Genomic DNA, 7,236 nt, shown 5'->3' on the forward strand with positions numbered 1-7,236 from the left:
CAAACGCCTGCAGACACTCCTTATCAAACATAAATGGCATGTCAGTAGCTAGCAGATTACTCAGATGTTTTGGAATTTTTTAAAAATCTTTTATATACCTCCTAATCCTGCATGCCCCAGAAAGCTTCTGATTGCCTTAACATTGGCAGGTGGTGGTAATTTTTCAATTACCTCTACCTTAGCTTGATCCACATCTATTTCCTTGTTCAAAATTTTGTGCCCAAGGACAATTCCTTCAGTCACCATAAAGTGACATTTCTCCCAGTTTAAAACCAGGTTAGTCTCTTGGCACCTCTTTATAACAAGTGCTAGATGGTCAAGACAGGAGCTGAATGAGTCTCCAAATACTGAAAAGTCATTTATGAAGACTTCCAAAAATTTTTCCACCATATCAGAGAAAATACAGAGCATTTACCTTTGAAAGGTTGCAGGTGCATTCCACAGACCAAATGGCATCCTTCTGTATGCAAATACTCCAGATGGACATGTGAATGTTATTTTCTCTTGATCCTGGGGATCTACTGCAATTTGATTATAACCTGAATATCTATCCAGAAAGCAGTAGTAATCATGACCTGCTAGTCTTTCTAGCATCTGGTCTATGAATGGTAAAGGAAAATGATCCTTTCTGGTAGCTATATTGAGCCTTCTGTAATCAATACACATATACCACCCTGTAACTGTTCTTGTAAGAACTAGTTCATTTTTTTCATTATGAACCACTGTCATGCCACCCTTCTTAGGGACGACTTGGACAGGGCTCACCCAGGGGCTATCAGAAATAGGATAAATAATTTCAGCCTCTAATAATTTAGTGACCTCCTTCTGCACCACCTCCTTCATGGCTGGATTCAGCCGCCTCTGTGGTTGAACCACTGGCTTAACGTCATCCTCCAATAGGATCTTGTGCATGCATCTGGCTGGGCTAATGCCCTTAAGATCACTGATGGACCATCCAAGAGCTGTCTTGTGTGTCGTTAGTACTTGAATTAGTGCTTCCTCCTCCTGTGGCTCTAAGGTAGAGCTTATGATTACAAGAAAAGTGTCACCTTCTCCCAGAAATGCATATTTCAGGGATGGTGGTAATGGTTTGAGCTCGGGTTCAGGAGATTTCTCCTCTTCCTGAGGGATTTTCAGAGGTTCTATTATTCTCTCTGGTTCCTCCAGATCAGGCTGAACATCTTTAAAGATATCCTCTAGCTCTGATTCAAAACTCGCAGTCATATTGACCTCTTCCACCAGAGAGTCAATAATATCAATGCTCATGCAGTCATTTGGGGTGTCTGGATGCTGCATAGCTGATGAGCGGATAATTTGTATGCTTTTTGGCATTGTTTTTAGTATGTTTTTGATATGATCTAGTTAGTTTTTAGTATATTTTTATTAGTTTTTAGTTAAAATTCACTTTTCTGGACTTTACTATGAGTTTGTGTGTTTTTCTGTGATTTCAGGTATTTTCTGGCTGAAATTGAGGGACCTGAGCAAAAATCTGATCCAGAGACTCAAAAGGACTGCAGATGCTGTTGGATTCTGACCTCCCTGCACTCGAAGCGGATTTTCTGGAGCTACAGAAGCCCAATTGGCGCGCTCTCAACGGCGTTGGAAAGTAGACATCCTGGGCTTTCCAGCAATATATAATAGTCCATACTTTGCCCAAGATTTGATGGCCCAAACCGGCGTTCAAAGTCACCTCAAGAAATCCCAGCGTTAAACGCTGGAACTGGCACCCAAATGGGAGTTAAACGCCCAAACTGGCACCAAAGCTGGCGTTTAACTCCAAGGAGAGTCTCTACACGAAATTTCTTCATTGCTCAGCCCAAGCACACACCAAGTGGGCCCGGAAGTGGATTTTTATGTCATTTACTCATCTATGTACTAGTTTTCTATAAGTAGGACCTTTTACTATTGTATTAGACACAGGTCTTGGTAGCTATCTTTGAGTTTTATGCTATCTTAGATCATTGGGAGGCTGGCCATTCGGCCATGCCTAGACCTTATGCTTATGTATTTTCAACGGTGGAGTTTCTACACACCATAGATTAAGGTGTGGAGCTCTGTTGTACCTCGAGTATTAATGCAATTACTATTGTTCTTCCATTCAATTCTGCTTGTTCTTTTACCAAGATATCACTTGTTCTTCAACATGATGAAGGTGATGATTGACGCCCATCACCATTCTCACCCATGAACAAGGTGACTGACAACCATTCTTGTTCTACAAGCATCTGAGGCTTAGTGAATATCTCTTGGATTCTTCGGAATCTTCGTGGTATAGGCAAGAACTGATGGCAGCATTCAAGAGAATCCGGAAGGTCTAACCTTGTCTGTGGTATTCTGAGTAGGATTCAATGACTGAATGACTGTGACGTGCTTCAAACCTGTAACCTACTGGGCGTTAGTGACAGACGCAAAAGAGTTATTCTATTCCGGTAGGGGAGGGAACCAAACCGGTGATTGGCAGCACTGTGACAGAGTGTGTGCATTAGCTTTCACTGCGCGGATGGGAGGTAGCTGCTGACAACAGTGAAACCTTACACGAGCTTGCCATGGAAAGGAGTAAGAAGGATTGGATGAAGGCATTAGGAAAGCAGAGAGACGGAAGGGAAGGCATCTTCATACACTTGTCTGAAGCTCTTACACCAATGATATACATAAGTATCACTATCTTTATCTTCTATGTTATTTTCGTTCATCATCATATACATTTGAGTTTGCCTGACTAAGATTTACAAGATGACCATAGCTTGCTTCAATACTAACAATCTCCGTGGGATCGACCCTTACTCACGTAAGGTTTATTACTTGGACGACCCAGTGCACTTGCTGGTTAGTTGTGCGAAGTTGTGTAATGCCATGGTATTGAGCGCACCAAGTTCTTGGAGCCATTACCGGGGATTATTTGAGTTGTGAAAAAGTATTGTTCACAATTTCGCCACACCAAGTTTTTGGCGCCGTTGCCGGGGATTGTTCAAGTTTTGAGCAAGCTTTTGGTAACATCAGTGCCAAGATCTGGCAACAACATCAAATTTTTGGTGTTATTGCCCGGGATTGTTTAGGCTGGACAACTGACGGTTCATCTTGTTGCTTAGATTAGGTATTATTTTTTTCGAAATTCTTGAAGATGAATTCTAGAGTTTCATGATGATTTGTTGAAATCTGGCTGGCTGAGAAGCCATGTCTAATCTCATTGGACCGAGGTTTCAACTTATCACCACAAGAGCTTGTTGATTCTCATCAATTTTGCTCTTGGAGCAGTGATCTGCTAAGAATTGGCTGACCTCTGGTCATGTCTAGTGTTTTGGACCGAAGCTTTCCTTGAAGGCTTGGCTGGCTGTGAAGCCATGTCTAATTCCTGGACCGGATTCTTAGACTAGCACTACACTGATTCCTGGAATTCTCATTAAGAATTTTGATACCTTTTTCTCATTTAATTTTCGAAAAACACAAAAAAATTACAAAATCAAAAAGACCAAAAATATTTGATGTTTCTTGCTTAAGTTTAGTGTCTCATCCTAAGTTTGGTGTCAAATGCATGTTTTTGTTATAATTTTCGAATCCATGCATATATTTCTTTGTTTTGATCTTTGAATTCTATTGACTTGAAGTATTTTGTGTGTCTCATATGCATTCTCATATTGTTAGTGTCAGTAGTATACAAACTGCTAAGTTTGGTGTCTTGCATGCATTGTTAATTGATTCCTTTTGCATTTTGATTATTAAAAATCCAAAAATATTTTTAATTTGTGTCTTTTCAAGTCAATGATACAAAGAATTGAAGATTCAGAACATACTGCAGAGGAATTACACAGAAAAAGCTGAGCATTCAAAAATGCCCAGTGAAGAAGGCAGACTGGCGTTTAAACGCCAGCCAGGGCACCTGGTTGGGCGTTTAACGCCCAAAGAGGTAGCATTTTGGGCGTTAAACGCCAGAATGTATACCATTCTGGGCGTTTAACGCCAGGATGGTGCTAGGGGGAAGATTTTGTTTTCAAATCAATTTTTTTTAGTTTTTCAAAATCAAATCTTTTTCAAATCAAATCTTTTCAATCAAATGTTTTCAAAATCAATTTCTTTCCTTTTTAAAAGATACTTACTAACAATTAATGAATTGATTGGACATCTCAAATTTGTTGCCTTTTCTGTTGAGAAAGGTTTTATGTTTGAATCATATCTTTTCTTGTTAGGCAAGTCATTAATTTTTTTAAATCAAATCTTTTTCAAATTGTTTTCAAATCATATCTTTTAAAATTGTTTTCAAATCATATCTTCTCAATCACATCTTTTTAAAACCATAACTTTTCAATTAAATCTTTTTAACCACATCTTTTTCAAAATAGTTTGCAATCATATCTTTTTAATTTCTAATTTTAAAATCTTTTTTTTCAAAAATCACTTGCTTTCTTTCCCACTTTGATTTTCGAAAATCAATTAATGTTTTTCAAAAATGTTTTCAAAATATTTTAATGAATTTTCGAAAAATCTCTTCCCTCCTTCCCACATCCTTCTATTTATGGAGTACCACTCCTTCTAAATGCACAATTCGAACCTTATCTAATTAAAGTTCGAATTCATCTTCTCCTTCTTCTTTCTATTTCTCTTTTCCTCTGACATTTCAAGGAATCTCTATACTGTGACATAGAGGATTCCACACTTTCTTGTTCTCTTCTCTTTCATATGAGCAGGAGCAGAGACAAAGGCATTCTTGTTGAGGTTGATCCTGAACCTGAAAGGACCTTGAAGAGAAAGCTAAGAGAAGCCAAAACACAACTCTCTTTAGAGCACCTGACCGAATTCTTCAAGGAAGAAGAACAAATGGCAGCCGAAAACAACAACAATGCCAACAATGCAAGGAAGGTGCTTGGTGACTTTACTGCACCTACTCCTGATTTCTATGGGAGAAGCATCTCTATCCCTGCCATTGGAGCAAACAACTTTGAGCTTAAGCCTCAATTAGTTTCTCTAATGCAACAGAATTGCAAGTTTCATGGACTTCCAATGGAAGATCCTCATCAGTTTTTAGCTGAGTTCTTGCAAATCTGTGACACAGTCAAGACTAATGGGGTTAACACTGAGGTCTATAGACTGATGCTATTCCCTTTTGCTGTGAGAGACAGAGCTAGAATATGGTTGGACTCCCAACCTAAAGAAAGCCTGGACTCTTGGGAAAAGCTAGTCAATGCCTTCTTGGCAAAGTTCTTTCCACCACAAAGATGGAGTAAGCTTAGAGTGGAAGTCCAGACCTTCAGACAGAAGGATGGAGAATCCCTCTATGAAGCTTGGGAAAGATACAAACAATTAATCAGAAGATGTCCTTCAGACATGCTTTCTGAATGGAGCATCATAGGTATTTTCTATGATGGTCTCTCTGAACTATCCAAGATGTCTTTGGATAGCTCGGCTGGAGGATCTCTTCATCTGAAGAAGACGCCTGCAGAAGCTCAAGAATTGATTGAAATGGTTGCAAATAACCAATTCATGTACACTTCTGAAAGGAATCCTGTGAACAATGGGACTAGTCAGAAGAAAGGAATTCTTGAGATTGACACTCTGAATGCCATTTTGGCTCAGAACAAGATATTGACTCAACAAGTCAATCTGATTTCTCAAAGTCTGTCTGGAATGCAAAATGCACCAAACAGTACTAAGGAGGCTTCATCTGAGGAATAAGCTTATGATCCTGAGAACCCTTCAATGGAAGAGGTGAATTACCTAGGAGAACCCTATGGTAACACCTATAATTCTTCATGGAGAAATCACCCAAATCTCTCATGGAAGAATCAAGAGAGACCTCAACAAGGTTTCAATAATAATGGTGGAAGAAACAGGTTTAACAATGGTAAACCTTTTCCATCATCTTCTCAGCAACAGACAGAGAGCTCTAAGCAGAATACCTCTGACTTAGCAACCATGGTCTCTGATCTAATCAAAACCACTCAAAGTTTCATGACTGAAACTAGATCCTCCATTAGGAATTTGGAAGGACAAGTGGGTCAGCTGAGCAAGAAAATTACTGAACTTCCCCCAAGCACTCTCCCAAGTAACACTGAAGAAAATCCAAAAGGAGAGTGCAAAGCCATAGACATGGCCGAATTCTGGGAGGAAGAAGAGGCAGTGAACGCCACTGAGGAAGGCCTCACTGGACGTCCACTGGCCTCCAATGAGTTCCCCAATGAGGAACCTTGGGAATCTGAGGCTCAAACTGAGACCATAGAGATTCCCTTGGACTTACTACTGCCTTTCATGAGCTCTGATGAGTATTCTTCCTCTGAAGAGGAGGAGTATGTCACTGAGGAGCAAGTTGCTAAATACCTTGGAGCAATCATGAAGCTGAATGACAGGTTATTTGGAAATGAGACTTGGGAGGATGAACCTCCTTTGCTCACCAAAGAACTGGATAACTTGTCTAGGCAGCATTTGCCTCAAAAGAGGCAGGATCCTGGGAAGTTTTCTATACCTTGTACCATAGGCACCATGACCTTCAAGAAGGCCTTGTGTGACTTGGGGTCAAGTGTAAACCTCATGCCCCTCTCTGTAATGGAGAAATTAGGAATCTTTGAGGTGCAAGCTGCAAAATCTCACTAGAGATGGCAGACAACTCAAGAAAACAAGCCTATGGACTTATAGAGGATGTTCTGGTTAAGGTTGAAGACCATTACATTCCTACTGACTTCATAGTCCTAGAGACTGGGAAGTGCATGGATGAATCCATCATCCTTGGCAGACCCTTCCTAGCCACAGCAAAGGCTGTGATTGATGTTGATAGAGGAGAGTTGATCATTCAAGTGAATGAAGAATCCTTGGTGTTTAAGGCCCAAGGATATCCCTCTGTCATCATGGAGAAGAAGCATGAAAAGCTTCTCTCAAAACAGAGCCAAACAGAGCCCCCACAGTCAGACTCTAAGTTTGGTGCTGGGAGGCCACAATCAAACTCTAAGTTTGGTGTTGAACCCCCACATTCAAACTCTAAGTTTGGTGTTGGGAAGTTCCAACACGGTTCTGAGCATCTCTGAGGCTCCATGAGAGTCCTCTGTCAAGCTAATGACAGTAAAGAAGCGCTTGTTGGGAGGCAACCCAATGTTTTATAATTAATTATTTTCTTTTGTTATTTTATCTTTTTTGTAGGTTGATGATCATAAGAAGTCACAAAAACAATGAAAAAAGCAAAAACAAAATGAAAAACAGGAAGAAAAACAGCACACCCTGGAGGAAGATGCTGCTGGCGTTCAAACACCAGTC

At 40.1% G+C, this 7,236-nt stretch overlaps 1 non-coding gene across 1 annotated transcript; it reads right to left on the minus strand.

Annotated features, from left to right (window-relative positions):
• Window positions 1-5,217: 5,217 nt before the first annotated feature.
• LOC130972185 (small nucleolar RNA R71) lies at window positions 5,218-5,325 on the minus strand. The gene has a single exon (XR_009083379.1). It is a non-coding gene; the product is annotated as a small nucleolar RNA R71 (small nucleolar RNA).
• Between the last annotated feature and the right edge of the window lie 1,911 nt (window positions 5,326-7,236).

Source organism: Arachis stenosperma, chromosome 3 (genome assembly GCF_014773155.1).
Source record: "Arachis stenosperma cultivar V10309 chromosome 3, arast.V10309.gnm1.PFL2, whole genome shotgun sequence".
In the NCBI taxonomy this organism is placed as follows: Eukaryota; Viridiplantae; Streptophyta; class Magnoliopsida; order Fabales; family Fabaceae; genus Arachis; species Arachis stenosperma.